The sequence below is a fragment of the Castor canadensis genome, chromosome 6, assembly GCF_047511655.1.
Source record: "Castor canadensis chromosome 6, mCasCan1.hap1v2, whole genome shotgun sequence".
In the NCBI taxonomy this organism is placed as follows: domain Eukaryota; kingdom Metazoa; phylum Chordata; class Mammalia; order Rodentia; family Castoridae; genus Castor; species Castor canadensis.
This window is the reverse complement of record NC_133391.1, coordinates 33,264,582-33,288,997: the sequence shown is the minus strand read 5'-3', so window position 1 is coordinate 33,288,997 and position 24,416 is coordinate 33,264,582. Positions and strand designations below refer to the sequence as shown.

General features: G+C 36.5%; 1 pseudogene; it reads left to right on the top strand.

Annotated features, from left to right (window-relative positions):
• Positions 1–939: 939 nt before the first annotated feature.
• On the top strand, positions 940–10,378 carry LOC109692065 (UDP-N-acetylglucosamine transporter-like; annotated as a pseudogene).
• The last annotated feature ends 14,038 nt before the right edge of the window (positions 10,379–24,416 follow it).

Sequence of the window (24,416 nt, the reverse complement as noted above, 5' to 3'; positions counted from 1 at the left end):
TTTAGATGTTAAATTACAAGAACAGGACTCTGTATTCCAGGGCTATCTGTATCCTCCTTTCTTTGAGATGTTAACAAGCCCCTAGGCTCCTTGGGTGGTTGGAGAACATTATGTCAAACCAATGAAAGTTTTCAAGTGTACCTGTTCTCCCTGTGATTTGGGTGGACCTGATGACATCTCCTTGTTTTAACAGCCATTTCAGCCACTCATATCCATTGTCTTTGACCATGAGCACACCACCCTCCCCAACTCTCTGGAAGTATAAGACTAAGAGATGGGAGTTTCCATTCTGAGTCTCTACTCCAGTTTATTTCTTGCATGGGGGGCAGGCAATGTTTCTCCCTTTTTTTCCAGTTCTCACTATTCATTTTGTTGTTGTTGTTTTTGTTTTATGAAGAACTGGGGTTTGACCTCAGGGCGTTCACCTTAAGTCACTCCACCAGCCTTCATAATTTTTGTGAAGGAATTTTTGAGATAAGTTCTCAAAGAACTATTTGCCCAAGCTTATGTCAAACCATGATGCTCTTGATTTCTGCCTCCTGAGTAGCTAGGATTACAGGCTTGAGCCACCAGCATCAGGCATTTCTCCCTATTCTTATCCTTTACTAAATTCCTATTCTAATAAATTTTATTATTACTTTTACTATACTTGCATCTTGCTTGAGTTCATCTCTTGCCGGATGCAAGAACCTAGGTATTTTGCCAATTAACATTCTGAGATTCCCAATAGATAAATTAAAAAGGGCCCAAGTATAGACCAGGAAGAGTCATGTGCATAGAATGAAAAAAATTGAGGAAGCATTGCAGATAAAGAAGGAAATGAGACCTGGGTGACACCTGTGAGGTCAGTGGGAGATGTGCCACTGTGGGCAAGGGTGATGTGGATCCTGGCAGTATTCAGCTGGTAGAAACTTGTGGGAGGCAAATAAGGATAAAATAATGCCCACCAACTTAAAATGTCTTTCCTTGGGAAGTTTGGTCTTTCAGACTCAGTGTGCCTCTAACCATGAGTTGTTCTAGGTCTTTAAAAGAAGAAGCACTCCATTATCTATCCTCTACAGCAGTGGTTTTTGCTGAGCTTTGTAGATAATGGCCTGCACTTTACTCATCTCCAAAGACAGTGAATGTAGCCTAAGGGTACTCAATCCAATACCACATAATGAAATTCTTATCCTTAAAATTTTATTTTTGAATTCACAGTAATATGAGGGGATTTCATTGTGATAATTCCACACATAATACAATATACTTTGAACAAGTTCATCTCCTCCATTATGTTTCCATCATCCCCCTTTCCAAGCAATGTTTGGTGGATTTCACTATGCTGTCTTCACATGTATATATGCAGTGTCCTTCCATCTTTTTCACCTCCATTATCCTTTCATTTCCCCCTCCCTCCTCCTGCTGATACTTGCAGACAGTCCCCAATATACATTCATGTCCATTCTTATTATTGTTATTGTCATCATCATTATAGGTCTGGGTTCCACAAATGAGTGAGAATATGCAATAATTGACTCTTTGAACTTGGCATGATGATCTCCAGTTCTACCTACTGTCCTGCAAATTATATAATTTCATTTTCTTTCTGGCTAAGTAATATTCCATGGCATGTACATATTGTATAATATATGATATATATATTGTATAATATGCAGTAATTTTATCTATTCATAGAAGAGAGCTGTAATAAACATGGGCCATGCAAGCATTTCTTTTGTATACTGATTTGCATTCTTTCAGGTATATGACCAAGAGTGGTATAATGGGATCATAACCTAGGTCCATTTTCAGCTTTTTGAGGAGCCTCCAAGCTGATTGCCATAGTGGTTTTACTAGCTTATATTTCCACCAACTGTATGTGAGGAATACCTTTTGCTGAATCCTCACCAATATTTGCTATTTGTTGTTTGATGATAGCCATTCTGACTGAGGTGAGATGCAATCTTAGTACATGATGAAATTCTTAATAAACCTATGGAAACACACTTCTTATCTCAACATGTGTATTTTCTCTTCAGAATAACTTATTCTATGTAACACTGTCAAATCTAAATGCAACTTCTTATCAGGTCACCTATCAGTTGAAAATTCTTACAAAGGTGTTATTTTCTGTCTATACTTGGGAAAAATATTAGGTGTGTACCGGTGATTCTTCATAGTAATTTTGATGATTGGGAGCTGCTTTTTTGTACATTGGCCTTCAGGTTCTCAAGAGCTTAATTATAAGGAACTTTCAACTGGCTCTCAATTTGTAAGGTTCATGGCAGTTTTCACAGCATAGCTTTGCTGGAATTTATTTTGAGAAAATCTTTTTTTTTTCACTTTTTAAAAATTTATTTCTTTGCTCATTTATTCACATGTGCATGCATTGTTTGGGTCATTTCCCCACCCTGCCCCCCTACCCCACCTTTTCCCCACTCCCCCCCTCAGTTTCATGCAGGTCCCTTTCTGCCCTTATCACTGATTTTGTTGAAGAAAAGACATAAGCATAAAAAGAAAGACAAAGCGTTTTTGCTAGTTGAGTTAAGGATAGCTATGCAGAGAGATTTCTACTGTTGCTTTCATGTACCCATGTGTTACAACACATATTGATTTAACTCTAACTGATTTTTACATTGGTTCCTGATCCCCTGCTCATGATAACCTGTCATTTTAAGGTTTCTGTATGAGTTCCTCTGGAGTGGGGACATCAAACTCTTTCATGTTTTGGGTTTTCTACCTATTCCTATATCTCCTGTATGTGCTCTCCCCTTGTCATGTGATCCAAATCCATTCACATTGCTGCATTTTCTCTAGATCTAAAGTCTGCATATGAGGGAGAACATACGATTTTTGGTCTTCTGAGCCTGGCTGACCTCACTCAGAATGATGTTCTCCAGTTCCATCCATTTACCTACAAATGATAAGATTTCATTTTTATTCATGGCTGAGTAAAATTCCATTGTGTACAAGTACTACATTTTCTTGATCCATTCATCAGTAGCAAGGCATCTTGGTTGTTTCCATAACTTGTCTATTGTGAGTAGTGCTGCAATAAACATGGGTGTGCAGGTGCCTCTGGAGTAACCTGTGCTTCATTCCTTTGGGTATATCCTGAGGAGTGGGATTGCTGGATCATATGGCAGGTCTATGTTTAGATTTTTAAGAAGTCTCCAAATTTTTTTTCAGAGTGATTGCACCAGCTTGCATTCCTACCGACAGTGGGTTAGGGTTCTTTTTTTCCCACATCCTTGCCAACACTCTTTGTTGGTGGTGTTTTGGATAATGGCTATTCTAACAGGGGTGAGGTGGAATCTTAGTGTGGTTTTGATTTGCATTTCCTTTATTGTTAGGGATGGTCAGCATTTTTTCATGTGTTTTTTGGCCATTTGAATTTCTTCTTTTTAAAAAGTTCTGTTTAGTTCAGTTGCCCATTTCTTACTTGGTTCATTGATTTTAGGAGAGTTTAGTTTCTTAAGTTCCCTGTATATTCTGGTTATCAGTCCCTTGTCTGATGTATAGCTGGCAAATATTTTCTCCCACTCTGTGGGTGGTCTTTTCAGTTTAGAGACCATTTCTTTTGTTGTGCAGAAGCTTTTTAATTATATGAAGTCCCATTTATTCATCCTTTTTCTTAGTTGCTGGACTGCTAGTGTTCTACTGAGGAAGTCTTTTCCTATATACATTAGTTCCAGAGTGATTCCTGCTCCTTCCTGTAGTAACTTCAGTTTCAGGTCTGATATTTAGGTCCTTCATCCATTTTGAGTTGATATTAGTACAGGGTGATAGACATGGATCTAGTTTCAGTTTCTTGCAGATGGGTAACCACTTTTCCCAGCAACATTTGTTGAAGAGGCTGTCTTTTCTCCATCATATATTTTTGGCACCTTTATCAAAAATGAGGTGGGTATAGTTGTGTGGATTCATATCTGGGTCTTCTATTCTGTTCCACTGGTCTTCATGTCTGTTTTTGTGCCAGTACTATGCTGTTTTTATTGCTTTTGCTTTGTAATATAGTTTGAAGTCAGGTATTGTGGTACCTCCAGCATTGCTCTTTTTGCTGAGTATTGCCTTGGTTATTCACGGTCTTTTGTGTTTCCAAATGAACTTTAGGGTAGATTTTTCAATCTCTGTGATGAATGTCATTGGGATTTTGATGGGAATTGCATTAAACATGTAGATTTCTTTTGGTAGTATAGCCATTTTTACTGTGTTGATTCTACTGATCCTTGAGCACAGGAGATCTTTCCATTTTCTGTAGTCTTCCTCAATCTCTTTCCTCAGGAGTTTGTAATTCTCCTTGTAGAGGTCATTCACATCCTTTGTTAAATTTACTCCTAGGTATTTGATTTTTTTGAGGCTATTGTGAATGGAATTACTTCCATGTGTTCCTTCTCAGTTTGTTCATTGGTGGTGTATAGAAAAGCTAATGATTTTTGTAGGTTGATTTTGTATCCTGCTACCTTACTGTAGCTGTTTATGGTGTCTAAGAGTTTTTGAGTAGAGTTTTTTTGGTCTTTAAGGTATAGAAAATCTTAAACAAAACAGTGGATAAGAAATATTCAACTTGATTTCTTTGGGAGTATATTAGAATTAATAGGTGCATACATTTATGTCTGAGGATTGGTATCAAAGAATGGAATTTTTCAGGGGTGTAATTGACTGACATGGATGGTGGTTTTCAGGCACTTGGAGACCTTGCAATAGCTGCTTTTATTAAGTGTTTGGTATATATATGTACACATATATATTTCATCTATGTTCTTTTTTATAAGCGTATATTAGTTGTACAAAGGAGTTTCATTGTGACATCTATGTACGTGCTTTTAATTATCTTAATTAGATTCACATGCTCCATTGTGCTCCTTCATCCCCTTTACCCCCTTTATAGAACAGGTTTCATGCTTCTATTTTCATACATGCATAAAAATTATATCACAATACTTGCTCTTCTTCACCCTCTGCTTTTGCCCTACCCTCTTCCTCTTGTACCCATGCCCAGACAGGACCTGTTTTACCTTCCTGTCTCTCATTTTTAGTATATGTTTACTACACAAGGTGCTATCACCTTGGTATTTCAGAAATGAATATATTGGACTTTCCACAGGTTAACCCCCTCTGTTACTTAGTCTTTATTACCCTGAACCCCTATCATTTAACAGGTTACATGCATTTTGTTATAGTAGCTTCACAAAAAGAATTATATTGCAATGTAATTCAATATTATTTAAACTCTATCATTCTCCTTTTTTCTTCTCTGCTCCCTGTCATCACCTTAAACCCACTACTACAATCATATTTGTTTTCTCTCTCTCTCTCTCTCTCTCTCTCTCTCTCTCTATATATATATATATATATATATATGTTTATGTCTCTCTATATATATGTTTATGTCTACATACATGTATATATCTATATCTATCTATATATCTATATATAATTAGTTTTGTTAAATAGTGTTTGACTCAAGAATATTGTTGTTAAGCTAGGTATTATGCGGCAAGCTTGCAATCCCAGCTTCTCAGGAGGCATAGCTAGGAGGATTTCATTCTGATGCCAGCCTAGGCAAAAGTATTAGAGTGTATCTGAACACACAAGCAAAAACAAACAGAACAAAAAACTAAAAGCAGAAGGACCAGGTTTGTGACTCAAGTGGGACAGCACTTGCCTAGCAAGTACAGGCCTGAGTTCAAATGTATGTGTATATATATATATATATATATATATATATATATATATATATATACATATACATATACATATACATATATATTGTTGGCAGGACTCTTAGATACTCTTGGCTACTTTGGATTGGCTGTGTTATCTTTTAATGCAAACATTGCTGCTACAGGTTGCAAGCCTAATCAACTCCATTCAGATTTCAGAAATGCTTAAGATCATAAATATTTAAAAAAAAATCAATTTGCTAGTGATGACAAAATGGTATCAAGTAAACTTTCTAAATGGAAGACTTAGACTTTCAGTGACCACTTTTTGTAGGATTTTGTTTGATAACTACCACATTTTGAGCATAGTGTTTTAAGGCTAAAATAACATTCAGGCTTTCACCCTATTAAGTGAAATCTGCATCTTGCAAATACACTAAATTCAAAACTAATCATATTCGGGTAGACTCACACTGAAATATTTTTTGGCAATTATGTATTAATGCAGTACACACTCATATTTTATTGTTAATTAAGGTTTAGTCTGCCCTATTTCAACATTTCAAAACCTTATGCAAGTAAGTTATAGGGTATTAGGTATGTTAAAGTAATAATACATTTTCAGGTGTCCAAACTCCTACAATTTTCAAGATTCCTAACAAGGATTATAAAAATTCCATTGAGAATTATGAAAATGGACCAAATACTATAAAGAATATCATCAAAGCAAACTTTTATCAAGCATAATCTACATTTTGCTTTTCTAGTAGGTCTGAGAATGTTATTGGGCTATGTAATTGGTAATTTACCATTCACGAGGAAATGACTATATTTCAGAAGGTTGACTTGTGTACGAATCATGTATATTTATAATGGCGTTTTATATGCACAGTTTTTGTAGGTTTTTTTCTCTTTTTTTGCTTTCATTTTTGCTATACTGGGCTTTGAAGTCAAGGCCTCCATTCACCAAGCATGTGCTCTACCAATTGAGCGATTTTCCCAGCCCAGTGTTTGCGTGCTGATGACCTACAAAGGTCTTATTGTGTCAACCTTTTATAATGATAAGTCCTTAATTATTTTAATTTCTATGCCTTCAAAAATGATCTGTTACTTTCAACTACTTTGTTCAATGTGAAAATGTGTGAAATTGTGGGCTAAGAGTACCAATTTATAGTTCGATTAAGAATATGAAATTATGAAAATAATAAAATGTAACCCCAAAAAAGTAGAAATGAAATTATATTAATATTTTGTGTCTATAATATACACATTTTATGAAAAAAGAAACAAAGATGGTGGATAGCCAATAGACCATGAATCTCTGAGCTTTCATGAGTCTGAATGAAAATTTCAGATTTGTGGCAGCAAGGTTTGGGTAATTTGGCATTTTTGCCAGGTAAGATACTTCCAATACATAAGGGGCACATAATGTACAACTAACCTTTAAATTAGTTTTTTGTGGCACATAAATGCCCTGGAAGCCTGAGCACAGGGAACCAGTAGGCAGTTGCTTTGCTGGCCTGATGGAGAGCAGTCTTTCCCATTTTTCTTTCTGTGTGTGTATGTTTTGTTTGTTTTCTTTCTTTTTTTCATTCTTTTCTTTTTTTCCTCTCTGCAAAGAGCAAAAACTCAATGTAAAAGACTGTAGAACGAGTTCTGAAAATCCCTAAATTTTCCTGGACTCACCCCAATCTTTTGATGCAGAAACTCTGGCTATGCCTGCCTATGACTGGGGCTCTGACTCCTGATACCACAGAGAGAAAGTGCAACCATTCCAGGTGAGCATGCTGCACTATCTCTGCTAGAGGATACCACATAGTTCTGAGCAGCTTGCAGGCAGATTGTGCCCCTCCAGGACAAACTCGACACAGTATGGAGAAAATAACAACACATTCAACCACTTTGGAGAAACTGGTAGTGAGCTGAACTAGCTTCTTAGGGAAAAGCAATCAACCAAAATGCTCAATTCTGGCTCTCAGGCTTGCTTTGCAGGTGGAAGGGTCTAGCAACTGCTCACATACCAGCTCCTCAGAGAACCACTATGAAGAACCTACCTACCCAAACCTGACTGTCTACCCCCCAAAAAAGAGGTTGAACTTAAACACCCTGGATAGATCCCCTTGAAACCCTTCTGATGGTGAGGGGCACCATCAATTGTCACACAGCCCAGCATGTCAACCCTAAGGAAGGTCAGCACACAGATTAGAAATGATTACAAGTTGAAGGGAAGTGCTCAGAGCATTCATTGAACTCAGAGGAAACCTACTCCTTTTCATAACAAGGAAGAAATCTGGACAATATACAGATATATTTTTACTTTAGTTTTCTTTTTAAATTTTTTCTGTCTTTTGTTTTTAAATTTTTTGTTTTATATTTTCTTCTCTTTTGTTTTTGATCTTGTTTTGTTACCTATCTCCTTTTTCCACTCTGTTATAATTTCAATATGTATAGCCTTCCTTTTTCCTCACTCTTTTCTCTCCCAAGATTTTTTCTATTCTCTTCTTTTCTTTATTCTTTCCCTACCCTTGTCTTTGTCTCCTCCCTTTCCTTTCCCTCCCAAGTGTCTCTATCTCCTCTCCTCTACAGTAACTACTCATTGGACAGCTTATTATGACAACTTTACACATTGTCCTCATCCTTCTGAAATTCTTGACAATAGTATTTTCCCCTATAATGACTGAACTACACCTTTACACCCACTAGAGATCTATTACTCTGTAGTCACCACATATAATACGTCTTCTCCCCTTCATCCCCTTTCTCCTCCCCATCTCCTCTTCTATCACCATCACTTTAATTATCTAAATATCAGTCTCTATGCAAACAACTCTTATCTCCCCAATACACTATTTATAGATAATATTGCTAAGGATTTTACATATTATGCAAATATCTTGTTTGGCATTGACTCCATTAATTTGTTATTGCTAAGTTATACTTCTAGGTCAGTGAACAGAAACAATACAAAAACCTGGCTAAAAACTAAGCTAGCCTGAGCATAAAAAGTAAGTCAAGGGAAAGATAATAGGTGATTAAACCCCCCAACTAATGAATCAACACATGGGAAAAGCTCAAAATAGAAACATGTGGAGAAAAAGAAGGCAGGAAAATATGACTTCTCAAAAGGCTAACAATCAGAGAATAGTTGATTTGGTAGATAGTGAAAGGGAGGAATCCCCAGGGACTGAGGTCAGAAGAATGGTGATAAGAATGTTTAAAAAGCTTAAATAGGACACACAAAAACAACTCAATTGGTCTCAAAAGAACATGGATAAAAAAATTGAGAAGACAAGGGAATGAATAAGTGAACTCAAAGAGAATTTCAACAAACTGAAAAAAATCAAGGAAATTATTTTTAAAAAGACATGAAATAAAAAAGACAGTACAAGATATGAAAGAAGAGCTCAAAAAAGATATGGAAAATCTGAAAAAAAAGAATCAAACAGAAACCTTGGAAACAAAAAGTTCTTTAAGTCAAATGAAAAATACAGATGAAAGCTACTCTGCAGACTGACACAAGTAGAAGACAGATTTTAAGGGCTTGTAGGCAAAATAGGTATTAAACTAAAAATAGGAGACTACTTGAACAAAAGAATGAAGAGCAGTGAAATAAATATTAAAGACCTCTGTGACTTCATCAAAAGACTAAACCTGCAAATAATGTGAAGGAGAAGAGGTCTAAGCCAAAAGTACAGGTAATATATTCAACAGAATAATAGCAGAAAATTTCTCAAATCTTGAGAAAGAGATGCTCATCCAGGTACAAGAAGCTCACAGGACACCAAGCAGACATGACCCAAATAGAACCCCTCTATTGCATATTACAGTTAAAATAATTAGGAGATAGAATAAAGAAAGAATATTGAAGGCTGTAAGAGGAAAAAAATCAAATAACATATAGGGGTAAATCTATCAAAATACCAGCAGATTTCTCAACAGAAACCTTTAAGGCAAAAAGAGCATGGGATGAAGGTGTTTTGAACACAGAAAGAAAACAATTTTAGTCCTAGGATACTCTACCCAATAAAGCTATGAAAATTGAAGGTGGAATGAAAATGAAGGTGGAGAGTTGAAAGTACAGCACTCTAAACCCCTAGATTGTGGAAGGCTTCTCCACATCATGATCTACTAAAAGAACAGCCAGCCTGCCAAGTCCCTGACCCATAGATCTGCAGAGCCACTGCTCTGCACTGCTGGGTTCTCCACACCCCCCCACCCCCCCGCCCCGTGGGACCCCAGCTCCTTGCTGGATCCACTCCCTACTGGGTCGCTGTCCCCCAGGCCATGCCAGATCCATGCCCTGCTGTGATCCCCTTCCCCTGGGCAGCGCTGGGCCCCAGCTATGTGCTGGATCCATGCCCTGCCAGGATCACTGCACCCTGGGCTTCATGGGGCTCCAGCTCCATGCTGGATTAAAGCCCTGCAGGGATTCCAGCACCTTGGGCCCCCCACCCCTCAGGATGGGAGACCAGCTCCATGTAAGATAGCCACATCCCTTTCCTGCCAGGATCCCTGCCCCTTGGGCTGCACTGGGCCCCATCTCTGTGCCAGATCCACACCTTGGCGGGATCCCTGCCACTCAGGACCTGCCAGATCCCCACTCTGACGGAATCCTCACCCCAGGCACTAGTTCTCATGAGACAGTCACATCCCACACCCTGTTGGGATCCTCGCCCCCCCATCCTCGCCCCCGCTGCACCAGGCCCCAGCACTACAGGCTTGCCAGATAACTGCTCCACTAGGCTCCAGCTCAGGCCACCACAGGAGGGCTCCAAACCTGCCTAAGAGACACAGATAGACAGGACTGGATGCTAAAGGAGTAACATCAGAACAACTAAGACTGCAATTCTACTGTTCTAGAACTGGTGATTACTTTTTCTTTTTTCCCTGCTTTAAGGATTTGGCTCTCTGGTTTGCTTTTGATCACCCACTATCTCTCCCATTTTTTAACTTTTTTTTCTCTTCTTTTATCTTTCCTACTCTTTCTCTTTATTCTCTTTCTCTCTTGGTTTTGTTAGTATTAATATTGTAACCCAGCTAATAAAAAATTACATAGTCAAGGGACAGAAACAGTACCTAGTGGAAATATCGGAAGAAGAAAAAGGGATGGAAATGATTCTCCCTCAAAAAATAAAGTAGTATAGGATTTAGTGTGAAATGAAGAAAATGGTTACCCAGATCTAGACTCCAACAAAATAAAGATAAACTATACCAAGGAACCCAACAAAGCACACAAGAACAACCTGAAAGGAGAAATCCTACAAGTAATTAATGAGAATTTCATAGAGATGTTACTAGACATGGCCAACCAAAACATACAGGAGGCACTCAAGAAATTCCAAGACAACAAAAATAAGAATATGAGAAAACACAGAAACAAATAAATGAAATCATAGGAGCCCTAAATAAACACAAAACTGTAACAGAGATCACCATCAACAGAGAGATAATCAAATTAAGGGCAAAAATTGACAATATTAAAGAAGAAGTAACCCACAATATGGAAAACCTCAGAAAAAAGAATGAAACAGAAATATAAAGCAAAATGGAGGGCCATTCCAGCAGAATAGAACAAACAGAAGACAGAATCTCAGAACTTGAAGATAAAATGGCAATTAAAGGAAAAACTGAAGAACTATTAGTTAAACAACTTAAGATGTGTGAAAAGAAAATGCAAGAACTCACTGACTCCATCAAAAGACCAAACCTGAGAATCATGGGCATTGAAGAAGGAGAAGAAGTGCAAGCAAAAGGAATGAATAATATATTCAACAAAATAATAATGGAAAAGTTACTAAATCTAGTGAAAACTATGTCCATTCAGATACAGGAAGCCTCCAGAACATTGAGCAGACCTGACCAAAATAGAACTACACCACAACATATTATCATTAAAACAACAAGTACAGAGACAAGGGAAAGAATATTGAAGGATGTAAGAGAGAGAAAAAAATAACATACAAAGGTAAACACATCAAAATCACAGGAATCAGGGAGGGAGGATAAAAGGAAATAATGGAGAAGGTGGATTGAACGATGGTATATTGTAAGAACCTTTGAAAATGTCATATTGCACCCCCAATGTCACAATAATGAAAAAAAGCAGAAAAAATGAAAAAACTTACAAAATTCAATATAAACCTCTGGTGTGCATAAAAATAATATTCAATACCAATTGACAAGATTGATTAAATGTATATCATATTTATATTTATTTGTTAAAATATTCAGATAGGTGAAAGTAAAATATGATAATGTACATGTTAAAAGTTTAAAATAAGAGCAGTGTCAAACTCAAAAATAAAAATTATCCTAAGAAGAGCAACTATTATGCTGTGATTTGTTAAAGTTATACAAAAAACAAATTTATTCAACACAGTTTTTAGTAAATATTAACTGCTAGGTTAATAGGTTATCTAGGCCTTGAGAATGTTAAATTAAACAATCTAGACAAAATTTGTTGCTCTCATGGAGTTTATATTTTAATTTAAACGAAAATAGGGAAATAAATAACAAGTTCAAGAATAAAATGATAAATGAATATAAAACAAGTTGAAGAAAAAATACTATTACTGACATACCAATACTTTTTTGAGGTAATCAATATTTTCTTTTGACTATTATCTGCAGTAAAATTTCATCTAAATGGAGAAAGTAAAAGCTGACATTTTCATATACTCACATTTTTCTTCATATTTGGTTTAAAAAAGGAAATGAATACAAGCATGAATGTGGGCTTTCTATCAGGAAACCTGAGTCACACATGCCTGAAAAGTTATTTTTAAATTTGTGGCTTTAGATTCAATTGAGATTTTGTCTCTTAAATTCAAAATTGAAAACAGGAAATAGGACAGGGTAGAATGGAGCATTTCAAAATATCCTACCCTTCCATTTAGTTCAAGTAGAACCTTGTAGACTAGGTGAACATCACAAAAGCATACCTACAAAGAGAAGTTCTGCAAAATTAATACAGTGGTGAAGCTAAGCACAGGGGGTTATAATGTGCTGGGTAAGAATTCCTGAACAAAATTGATAGAGCATGGAACAGAGTCTTAATGAGGAAAGGATTCTAAGACAAATACTTTATAGTGAGTTAAAAAGGTATTAGATAAAGAAACAGTATAGTCAAGAAAACTCCATTTTGTTTCTCAGTAATGAGCACAGACTCACCTACAACTATCATGTAGGACTTTATTGAGGATTTGCTGACCATTACCAATAGCCTAATGGAACTGCAAAAGGACATGGCATACCTTTCTGAAAAGGTGCTCTCATAGAAAGGGAACAAAACAACTAAAAAAGAGTTATGCAGAAGTGATAATTTGATTACAAAAGTAGTAGTATGGGCTGTGTATTGATATATTTATCTGACCTCTTAAAACTAATACAGAAAGAAGTTATAGTACTTTGCAAGTAGCCCAGGTTCAAGTATTTTTTTAAATGAATTTTTATTAGGATGTATTCATTAGGCAGGGTGGGGTGGGGGGAGGATTCATAGTAGCAATTTCTATTAGAGTTATATTGTACATTAGTTACATTGTCTCCATCGTCTCTCACCCTCAACCCCTTCCTCACTCCACTAAGGGGGAGTCTTTTGAGAACAACCTTCACCACAAAAACTATGTAGAGATTACTTTTGTTAGTTTAGAATAACCTCAAGGACTAGTCAAGTGGTCTTGGCCACTAAACTTCAGGCTGGCTTGCATAGCTGAGTGTGAACTAAGCTTTTCCTGTGTACTCCACCGGGAGGCCACAGCACAATTTGTGGTGAGAAACAGTGAAGTGGGCAGGATGCTTACTTCAAGCTGTGACACTAAGCCTGGATGTAGTCAGAGGTGTTTACTGAACAGTTGCTCAGAAAAGTGTGGTTACAGCTAAGTGAAAATCTTATACTTACTTTTCTGTAAGTGAGTAGGAATTGATTAAAAAAAAAGATGTTGAAAGTACAAACTCTAAAATTTGCACAAACAAAATGAAGTAAATAAAACGGACAGGGGAGTCATAGAGCTGAGTCCTTGGATATGAATCTTATTGCAATGATTTTTTTGTTCTTTTGTTTTTCAGACAGTAGTACTCTGTAGCCCACATTGACCTAGAACTTACATTCCTATCCCTCACCCAGTGCTTGGAGTATAGCTGTATTCCACTGCACCTGGTTTAGGATGTCTTTTCTTTAATAAAGAAATATTTTCACTATGATAACTTACCCCATGATGGGATACTATACTGTTTTTGCTTGTTTAATTGCAACCTATGTAGTACAAAGGAACAAAAGAGGTTTTCCCTTTCCAGTGGCATTAATTTTAAAATTATGAATAAAATATTGACTGTTTTAAATGTTTTTCTTAATTAAATAACATGCATGACTCACAGGTGAGATGATTTCAAGTTTTATTAGCATTTTGGTTATTTTTCTCTGTCTCATTGCTTACTTCTTGTTTGCCATTTAACCTCACACATCCTGCCACAGCTGTATTCTGCACATTTTTTTTCTTGTGGGTACTGGGGTTTGAACGCAAGGCTTCAAGTTTGCTAGGAAGGGATTGTACCACTTGAGCCATGCCTGCAGCTGTATTTTACACATTAATGAATCAAACAGTACCTCAAACAACTTCTGCATCTTGTGTTCCAGTAGATTTTATGTATCTTCAGTACTCCAAATGCCAAGTAATCCTAGAATTTTGAAGACGGCACAACATTTAGACAACACTTAACCCAAGTTCCTAGGGAAACTGATCTAGGGATCAGAAAAGTGACTCATATTGAAGATCTGGTTGAAAATAAGGATTCTCAAATCATGAATTTTTTTGTTCTTATGCACTGAGAGCAAGTCCTCAAATTTTATTTGACATACTTTCCCCTGCTTTTATCCCCAGTTAGATTCATTTGTGCACACAGGAACAAAAACTGCATGGGGCTTGTGCTGGGTGTGGTGGCATATGCCTTTAATGTCAACTTTCAGGAGGCTGAGGCAGGAGAATCACAAGTTCCAGGCCTACACTACGTAGTTCCTGGGCTACATAGTGAGATCCTGTCTCAAAAAAACAATAATAGATGCTTGCCTGGCATGAGCAAGGCTCTGAGTTTGGTCCTCAGCATGGAAGAAAGAAAGAGAAGGAGAGAGAGAAAGAGAGAGAGAGAGAGAGAGAGAGAGAGAGAGAGAGAGAGAGAGAGAGAGAGAGAGAGAGAGAGGAGGGAGGGTAGGAGGGAGGGAGAAAAAAGGAAGAGTAGGAGAGAGGAAGGAAAGAAGGAAGATGACTAGAAAGAAGATTAGGGAAGGTGAATGTACTTAACTCTATAATTCTTATATTATCCTTAGGGTAAGAATAACTACTGAAAAACAATGTTCCTTCTGTAAATTTAGCCAAAAGGCCCTGGATCCTCTCAACACTGAATAAAGTTTTTCTTCATTATTTTACATAAAATTAACATCACCAAAACTCAACAAAAATAAGTAGGAAATTTCTGATAGTTTCATGAACACTATTTTCTATTTGTTGAACTAGTAACAATAATCTCTATGTGACAAGTATATTGTTTGGCAATGGATATAGCAAATTGAATAAAATATAAAGCACAGCAGCTATTATCTACTTCTTCACAATCTTTTTAGACAAAGACATAGAATATGGTTTTACACTTAGATGCCATCTGCCATAGACACAAATTCTGGTGTTATTGAAGATAGTATCAGAAGTGGCAATCTCCCAATGGGTTATCACCATCAACTGTAAGAAAATAATGTAGGGGAAGCTGTCCTGGTTTAGGTGACTTTTGTTTTCATAAAGAAAAGTTTTGCATCAAGTAAAACCTATGAAATGTCAAAGTCATAGAAGAAAGAGATAATAAAATAAATAGTGTTTTATGCAGTCTAGTATTGTTGGTTTAAGTGGGGTTATGAATAGCTTGGGTGAGGATGGAGCCTCAAATAGCTTGTAACTACAAGAAGTGTTTGTGGGTGAGAAACAAAGATTCATCTAAACTATGTTGCTTGAGTTGTATTATGTAGTCATTAAAAGACTTGAAGAGTTTTTAAAATTATATTATTGTTGTACTGGGTGTACAATGTGACATTTACAAAAGTGCTTACAATATATCTTAGTCAAATTCACCCCTCCATCATTCTCCTTTATCCTCCTTCCCCTTCTTAGAATAGTTTCAGCAGATCTCACTTTTCCATTTTCATACTTTTGAGGACTTTTTTTTTCTTTAAACATTTTTTTTCCTACAATATTCTCTTCTAATAGTCATCTAAGAACAGAGACAGGACATTCAGTACTTCCACAGACAACGCATTGCATCCCTGCAGGCTTTGAATGTTAGAATGCGGACCTGTTATCTAGGTCAGTTTACTTCCCGGAGCTGTGATCCTGGACAGGAAGCAAGTTCAACCTCTCACCTGAAGGACAGGCCCTTACATATCTGAAAATTTTGCTTCTGCTCCTCGTGGGCTTTCTTTTACAGGTCCAAAGTTCTAGGGATTTTTTTCCCCTTTCAGTACTGGGGGTTTAACTCAGGGCCTTGTGTTTGCTAGGAAGACACCTGAGTGACACCCCTAACCTGTTCAGTTGTTCTTCAGGAATAGAGCAGATGAGTTAGCCATAGCTTTTGGCTATAAGTAATGAAGAAAGACCTAATTCAAAATGATTCAAACAATAATAGGATTTTTGGGATCTTCAATTATAAGGATATAAGGAGCCCGCAAGTTGGGTGGCTGAGTGATTCCACAGTCAATATTTAGTACCTGAAGACCACGAGGGCCAATATTCATTATTTTCTGCTTTGCCATGGCTTTTGCCTACTTTCAAGCTTGTTTAGAGTAGGTTCATTGACTCATAGGGCAATACTCAAAGGGAAGGAAGGAAAAGTGCCTAAACTGTGTTATAATGCTCACTCTAAACCAAACCCTGCCAAGGGGAATGGGAGGACCCGTTGAGCTTTGCTTCCTTGACCTGGGAAGAGCCAGCTTTCCCCAGACACACTGGCAGCGGCAGAGAGGAGGCCAAGAAAGAATGTGAGCAATGGCTGGGTAAGTGCCCTACAGTACTGATCTCACACTGGTTTCAGAATCATTCTTACCTGAGAGTTTTCCTAATTTATCTGGCTTTATCCCTCCAAGTACTGAACAGATCAGGTGAGGTATGATGTGTGGCAGATATTATTACCTCCCTCACTTTGGCTCTCCTACTTTTGTTAATACAACCAGTGGCCACCTCACACTGTTGCCAGCTTAAAACTTCCAAGGCTCCTTCGGTCTCAAGCTTCTGGGATACTGACATCCCGCAGGTTTTGAAACTTGTTCCCATGAGGTCATCCTTCCAAACTCCTTTCACCAGTGGGGCTGAGGCAGGAGAAACCCTCCCTGGTGGGGAAGAAGCATGTCAAATTGTGTGCTGGGAAGCTGCTTCCAGAACTATTCTGCTACACACTAGTCCTGTGATCTGGGACCTCTCTGGGCTTCAGTTTCTACAGTGGGAACTGAAAATGGAAATTCATTATTTCTACCTCACAGATCCATTAAGAATGGAATTATTGTGAAAAAGTGCCGTGCACACTGCCTGTCACCTTGGGTATTCAGCTGATGCAAGCTGTTTTCTCTTGCTTCTTCCTGGTCCATACCAAAGCTGTTTCTACACTAGTCCCTGGGAGTTTGTGGAGGCCTAGCCTTTCAACCCTCAAAGTGCTTGTGGTCACTGACCAGTGGAGGGGAGAGGAAATTGGTGCCTCGTGGCACAGAGAAGGCTCTTGCTAGTAAGGCTGTGGATCACAGGTGGGCATTTCTGCTGAAAATCAGAGTTTCAGTTAGTCATGTAGCTGGGTCTTGTGCTTGGCACATCTGCTGCCTGGCTTAGGATGGCATATAGCTGGAGGGTGGTCTGGGTCTTTTGAGGACTTTTAAACCAGAGATTATCAAGGTCAGATATCCATTCTTTGGATAGACAATTTGTCCTGTCCAGAGGATAATGAATTTGGTATTGATAGAGAAAAAAGATCAAACATAAGTAGTTTGAGCCACATGACATAGAAGTAAATGATGTTTAAACCTGAAACTGTGATATTAGAAGTGGTGAAGAGGACACAGGTTAATTGATATAGATGATGATAGTAAGTCTGACAATAGAAGATAAGAGTAGGGAGAGGGAAAGGATAAAGATGATGCTTATTTCTTTTAACAATTTATTTTATGCTTTTCATTAAATGTACTATTATAGATACTAGTGGGATTCAGTGTGACATCTCAACACCTGCATGTAGTATTCACTGATCAAATCCAGTCTCCCTTCATCTGCCCTCCCTTTCCCTACCACTATTCTACATCCATATTGACTTTTGTTTTGGCTTTCATGTGTGAGAGAGAACGTGTGTTACTTAGCTTTCTTTGTCTAGCTTATTTCACTTATTATAATGTCTTCCTGTTTCATTCATTTTGGTGCAGATGATAGGATTTCTTTCTTCTTTCTGGCTGAATAATTCTCCATTTTGGATATGTACCACATTTTCTTTATCCATTCATCCATTGATGGGCACCTAGGTTGATCCCATACTTCAGCTATTGTGAGTAGCACAGAGATGAACATGAGCACACAGGTATTTCTTGGCATGTTGATTTAATTTCCTTTGCATACAAACACAGATGTGGGATGGCTGACTCATATACTGGATTTATTTTTAGCTTCTGAGTAACCTCTATCCTGCTCCCAGTAGGGTTTGTACTAATTTAAATTCTTTGCACCACAAGTGTTTGAGAGTTACTTTTTCTCCACATTCTTCCCAATATTTGTTATTTTATTTTTAGTTTCTGGATAATTTTTATTCTAACTGAAGTGATATGATATCTTATTTGGAGTTTTGATTCTCATTTCCTTGCTAGTTAATGATTTTCAGTATTTTCATCTATTTGCTGGCTAATTCTTCTTTGGGGAAGTGTCTGCTCAAATCATTTGCCATTTTAAAATTGGATTATTTGTTTTTATTTTGTCAAGATCTTAGTTACATATGCTGAATATTAATCCTTGGTCTGGCAAATATTTTCTCCCATTCTATAGGCTATTTCTTCTTTTTTTTCTTTTTTTGTGGTACTGGGCTTGAACTTAGTACCTACACATTGAGCCACTCCACCAGCCCTATTTTTTGTGAAGGATTTTTTGAGATAGGGTCTTGCAAGCTATTTGTCTGGGCTGGCTTTGAACTGTGGTACCTCTGATCACTGCCTCCTGAGTAGCTAGGATTATAGGCCTGAGTCACAGGCACCTGACCAGGTTATTTCTTTACTCTGTTGTTTCCTTTGCAGAAGCTTTTAAATATTTTCTTTTTTACAAGGGCCAAAAGTGGAGACTTATTACATGGCCCAGGACATGCCATGAGAAGAGGCAAAGTAAGCACTCAGTCCATCTTTAGCCATTCTTGGAGTACGGACATAAGCTTTAGCTTTTTTTTTTTTTTTTTTTTGGCAAGGGCAAAAGGCATGCAGATCACAGGTGTGTTCCAGTGGTCAACTTGGCCTGACTGTCCATTATCTCTGTCCTTATTCTTTGACAGTCCCAGAGAAGGTGTTCTCACTGTCATAACTTGAGGGGAACAGTCTTCTTCCAAAGACGTAAATTGTCCTCATTTCGAAGGGTAGTCTGTCCTGCACGGCTCTGCTGCTCCTTAAGGATAGTTTCAGTCCTTTGTCATGAAGATGTTATGGATCATCCTGTCCTTTCTTGATTCCAAGGTGGCTACAGGGGCAAATGGTTCAGAGCAAAGGACAACAGGTACAAAACAGACACAGTAATACTAAACTTTTGTTTTTAGTTAATTTATGGGTCTAGTGTTTTTTCAACAAAAGCAGCTTAACTATACCTATTATAATATTTAGGAAAGTAAAGGGGAGAGAGAGAGAGAGAGTCCTTGGAGAGTTTGTTACAAGATTTTACACTCAAAGCCTAAATTCCTGGGTTCTGTAGGTCAGGTCCAGCTACTCATGACAATATACCAAATAGAGGTCAGAGAAGACATTTAATTGGCACAGCACAAGCACATTTCCGGAAGAGGTTAAAATTGCATTTAAATCCATCTTCCTATACAGACATGTGTTTAGGTTTAAAAAAGGGAGGAAGATCATGGCAGGGGAGAGGTGTGCATAAATATTCAACAGTTCCAGTTGTAGGAGTGTTCAGGTGGTCATAGTGTTGCTAGAAAGTTAGCACAGCTATCTACTTCAGTCCTTACATTCAACAAGAGAAGAATTCAGGCAAGATGGGAAAATGATAGCAAAGTTATTAGGAAAGGAATGCACTTTCAATAGACTGAAAACTAGGTTGTCTAGGAAAGGGAGGTTGAGAACTATCCACCTTTTCAGTTTGATGTAATTCCATTTGTAAATTTTTGGTTTTGTTTCCTGTGGTTTGGGGGTAATATCCAAAAAGTCATTGCCTCTATCAATATTTTGAAGTGTTTCCCCTAGGTTTTCTTCTAGTAGTTTCATATTTTCATGATTTACATTTAGGTCTTTGACCCATTTTTCTTTGATTTTTGCAAATAATGAGAGTTAAGGACCAAGTTTAAATCTTCTGCAAAAGGACATCCAGTTTTCCAAGAACCATTTATCAAAGATATTGTTCTTTTTCCAAGGTATGTTTTTGGTGTATTTGTGAAGAATCACTTAGCTACAGATGCATGGTTTTACTTCTCTAGCTTTTATTTTGTTCCACTGGTCTGTGTGTCTGTTTTTATATCAGTGCCATGCTGTTTTGATTCCTGTGGCTTCATAGTTTGTCTTGAATTCAAAAACTGTGATTCCTTCCATTTTGCTCTTTTGTTCACAATTGTCTTGGCTATTTGGTGGCCTTTGTGCTTCATAGGAATTTTAGGCTTTTTTTTTTTTTCCTAGTTCTATGAGGAATGTCATGAGAATTTTGATAGGGATTAAACTGAACTTTTAAAATTTATTTCTAAAGTATTTTTCAGTTTTCACTGTAGAGATCTTTCTTTACCTTGGTCAAGCATATTACTAGGGATTTTTTGGTAATAATTACGAATGGTGCCTGGTACTTGTGGCTTATGCCTGTAATTCTACCTATTTGTGAGGCTAAGATTGGGAGGATTATGGTTCCAGGCCAGTTCAGGCAAACAGTTTCTGAGATTCCCATCTCCAAAATAACCAGAGCAAAATTGGCTCAAGTGGTAGAGAGCCTGCTTTGCAAGGGTGAAGCCCTGAGTTCAAACCCCAGTCTTACCAAAAGACAAAATTGTGAATGGGAAAGCTTTTCACAATTTCTTTCTCAGTAATCTCATTATTGTTTAATAAAAATGCTACTGATTCTTACATATTAATTTTGCATCCTGCAACTTTGCTCAATGCATTTATCAGTTCTAATAGATGCATGTTTTTCAGATTTTGCTCAGTGACTTGTCGGTGGTGCCACTAATGCAAAGGGTAGTAGAATAATCAGCCTAGAGAAAAAGATGGTGCCTATTATGAAGGCACAATGAGGAATGAGTGAGGTCATTTCATCCATTTCTTTCTGAAATACTCAAGAGTCTTTATAGGCCTTGGTTTTGTGATTCAAAACACAGATGCTCATTTTCTATCTTTAATTCTAGACAAATTAGGCAAAGAGCACTTCATGATTTGTAGAATTTTCTCTTAGTAAGAAATGGTAAGTCAATGAGTTAGGGAGAAATTTAAAAAAGAATGTGTCCACAAAGTTAATATCAATAGTCATTATTATCTAAAATACCGTCCAAGTAGTAACTCCTAAATATGATTAAAGAGCAAAAGGCAAAACAGTTCCTTGTAATTGATGTACTTGTATGTTATAAAGCCACATAAACTTGTAATGTTTGAACAATGACTCATATTTTTCCATCTCTATTGAATGATGTAATTAAAAGAATGCAAACTGTCAAAAAACCTTTCAAAGTATGTTCATTATTTCTGCTTTTGTTTAATACTTTGAGGTGGTAACATAATCAAATTCAATGTCTTTTCTTTCTTGATCTGTTCTTCATTTCCTGTCTTTCTCTCTGGCTCATTGTTCTTTCTATTTTACCTCAGCAACCATATTTATCTTCAGTTTAAATCTTTTGGTTTTCCTATTCCCTCAGACTTGGTGTTACTTTGTACAATATATTCATTATTTCTTTCAAATTCTGTTCACATATTATCTTCTAGAGTTGTTTTTATCGAAGATAGTAGTAAGATTTTTCTATATAATCTGTTTTCACTAGAGTCAATTATTCTGTTCTGTTTATTTTGTATTATATATTCCTTCTACAATAGAATATAAACTGTAAGAGGACGGTAAATTGACCTATTTACGGATATGTCTTCCACACTTACAATAATGTGTGCTACACAGTAAGTACTAAAACACATTTAGTTGAATAAGAAAACAACTTAGGTTTAATTTCTATTTCAGAGATAATGGCTTTGTAAAAAGCATCTAACACTAATATACAAAATCCTACATAAATTATAATATATACATGGACAGACCATTCTAAAATCATAAATTAGCTCTGTAGAGTCCTTTTCCTATTAAAACTGTGTATACCATAAGTTCAATTCATGAAGACCTGGTATTTTAAATAATACAGTATCCCAAGTGTGAAATAAAATCTACTCTACTTTTCTTTTATGGACATTTTGTTATTGTGATCCTCAGGAGAAAAATAATGGCCAATGAGCTACTTTTTATTTATACATTTACATTCTGGTGCTTTTAGTTCTGTACCAAAACCTCTAAAATAAGTAATCACTCTGGCAAAAAACAAATAACATTTCATTGTATTATACCTGGGCAAAAAGAATGTTTCTTCCCTCTTGTCCTGAATATAGAATTTTTATTTATATTTTATAAATAATAAAATACATACTTCATGATGTTTAATTGCTGTTTCTTATAAAATTAGGACTAGATAATTTTTCATTTTTAATGGACTGTTTAGCTATTTCCCTGCATGGATTCATATAGAGATGTTTCTCATCTTACAATGGAGTTAAGTCTTGATAAATATATTTTAAATAAAAAATATTGGCAAGTCAAAAATTCATTTAATACACCTAACTTAGCAGAGCAATAAGGCAAGAAAGGAATAAAAGGGATATGAATAGGAAAGGAAGAAGTTAAATTATCCTTATTTGTAGATAGTATCATCTATACTTAAAAGTCTCTAAAGGTATCAAGGAAATACTCAGATCTATTATATAGCAAAGTAGCAGGATACAAAATCAAGATGCAAAAACAAGTAGCTTTTCTATATACCAACAACTCACTTAAAAAAAGCCACAATAGTCTCAAGAAAAAAAAAAAACACCTAGACATAAACTTAACCAAAAATGTTAAAGACTACAACACTGAATAAAGAAATAGTTGATGATTTATAGACATCCTGTGTTCTTGGATTACAAGAACTAATATTGTCATAATGGCCAGATTATCAAAACAATCTGCAGATTCAATGTACCCCCCCCATCAAATTTCAGTGACAGTCTTCAAAGAAATAGAAAATTTAATCTTAAAATTCTTATGGAAACACATAAAAAACTCCAGTGGAATAGAAGACTAAGAAATCAACTCATACAGCTATGGTCATCTGACTTCTGAAAAACTGGCAAAAACATACATTGGAAAAAAGACAGGCTCTTTAGCAATTGGTGCTGAGAAAACTGGATATCCATATATAGAAAACCAAAACTATATCCCTATCTCTAACTTACTAAAAAAAAATCAAAAACGGTCAATGACTTTAATGATAAAACCCAAAACTTTGAAACTACTAGAGGAAAACTTAGGAGAAATACTTTAAGATCTAGGCAAAAGAACTGGCTTTGTTAATAGGACTCCAACAGATCAGGAAATCATAGCAAGAATTGGCAAGTGGGATTGTTTTAAATTGAAAATCTGTGTAACGAATAAACTATCAACAAAGTGAAGAAATAGCCTATAGAATGACAGAAAATCCTTGCCTTTGCCAGCTAATCAAATAATAGGACATTAGTATCCAGAATATGTAAATAATTCAGAAAGATTAAACACCTAAAGAACAAATAATCAAATCCATAAATGCAAAGTGTGCTCTACTGGTGATTTGCAAATGAAGAAACACAAATGGCCAATAAATACATGAAAGAATGTTAATATCTTTACCCATCAGGGAAATGCAAGTCAAAACTACATTGATATTTTCTCACTCCCCTCAGCTATCATTAAGAAAATAAAACAAAACAATAACAACAACAACAAAACAACAAATGCTGATGAAGATATAAAGGAAAAAGGAACACTTATACACTGCTGGTGGGACTATAAATTAGCACAGCCACTATGAAAACTAGTTAGGAAATTCCTCAAAGAGGTTAAAATGGAACTTCCATATGATCTAGCCATACTACTTCTGGGTATATATACCAAAAGAATCAAAATAATCTTACCGCAGAGTTACCTGCCTATCTAAGATTATAGCTGCACTATTCACAAGAGCCAGTTATAGAATCAGTGTAGGTACCCATCAACTGAGTAGTGAATAAAGAAAATGTAGTATATCTACACAGTGGAGTTCTGTCCAGCCAAAAGAAGAATGAAATTTTGTTATTTGCAAGAAAATTGGTGGACCTGGAGATAACCATGTTAAGTGAAATAAGCTGGACTCACAAAGAGAAGTACCACTGTTTTCTCTTCTATGTGGAATATAGGAGTGGGAAAAAAAGTTCATGGAAGTAAAAGGGGAGCTTTTACCCATATGAAAAGAGAAAGAAAACTGGATGGGGGAGATAAAATA